The sequence below is a fragment of the Cynoglossus semilaevis genome, chromosome 13 (assembly GCF_000523025.1).
Source record: "Cynoglossus semilaevis isolate Cse_v1.0 chromosome 13, Cse_v1.0, whole genome shotgun sequence".
Classification (NCBI taxonomy): Eukaryota; Metazoa; Chordata; class Actinopteri; order Pleuronectiformes; family Cynoglossidae; genus Cynoglossus; species Cynoglossus semilaevis.
This window is the reverse complement of record NC_024319.1, coordinates 1,304,880-1,305,780: the sequence shown is the minus strand read 5'-3', so window position 1 is coordinate 1,305,780 and position 901 is coordinate 1,304,880. Positions and strand designations below refer to the sequence as shown.

The following is a 901-nucleotide window of genomic DNA, read 5'->3' as shown; positions in this document are numbered from 1 at the left end:
CAGTCAGTCAGACAGACAGACAGTCAGTCAGACAGACAGACAGTCAGTCAGACAGACAGACAGTCAGTCAGTCAGTCAGTCCAATAGCAGACGCCTCACAGTTCAGTGTCGTTCACTACAGTGAAACAGAAAGAGAAGAAGAAGAGCAGCGTCCTGGAGATCTAACTTCCTCTGCATCCACCTCAGACATCGAGGGAGGAGGCTGTTACTAGAAAGGAAATAGAAGTTGGATAGAGGGAGAGAGAGAGAGAGAGAGAGAGAGAGCAGGTGTTGAAAATCCTCCCCTGCATCTGCTTGTCATTTACTCCTTAATGTTTTCTCCTCGTCTGGTGAGGCGATTGGTTTTTCTGCTGCTGCCTGTGTTCATGAGCCCAGCACAGTCCTGAAAAACAACAGACAGACAGACAGACAGACACAGGGAGGGAGGGAGGGAGGGGGGAGAGAGAGGGAGGAAAAAAAGACTGCATCATAGGAGCCTTCATGTGATGGACTCATCCAGACTGTGGAAGGAACCACAGACAACCACAGACAAACACTGACCACTGTCCCTGAACCACTGACCCCTCAGACCCCCCCCCCCACCTTTATCTACAGACTCATTTAAAGAGGATTATTTTTCCATCTAAACCAAAAAACCGGAATTCTGTAGATGTCCTGCGCCGACCTGTGACCTGTGACCTGTGACCCCTGGCTCTGTCACAGACTCTCTTCCTGCTGTGAAGAGCAGAAACCTTGGTCCCAGACCCCAGGTCCTAGACTGAATCTTCACCACTGGACCATGGCAGAGGACTAGTCATACCATCGGATTGATTCTGTAAGTACAACTCTGTTTACCCCCTCTCTCTCTCTCTCTCTCTCTCTCTCTCTCTCTCTCTTTGTGCGTGTGTGTCTGTCTACCCTC

At 50.1% G+C, this 901-nt stretch overlaps 1 protein-coding gene across 11 annotated transcripts in view; it reads left to right on the top strand.

The window, feature by feature from the left end:
- The first annotated feature begins 418 nt into the window (after positions 1-418).
- grik5 (glutamate receptor, ionotropic, kainate 5) overlaps positions 419-901 on the top strand; it is a 51,085-nt gene continuing 50,602 nt past the window's right edge. For all 11 annotated transcript variants that reach the window (XR_003051435.1, XR_001760951.1, XR_003051433.1 and 8 more), the window contains exon 1: positions 419-814. The gene's annotated coding sequence lies outside the window, so the exon portion shown is untranslated. The remainder of the gene's footprint in view (positions 815-901) is intronic.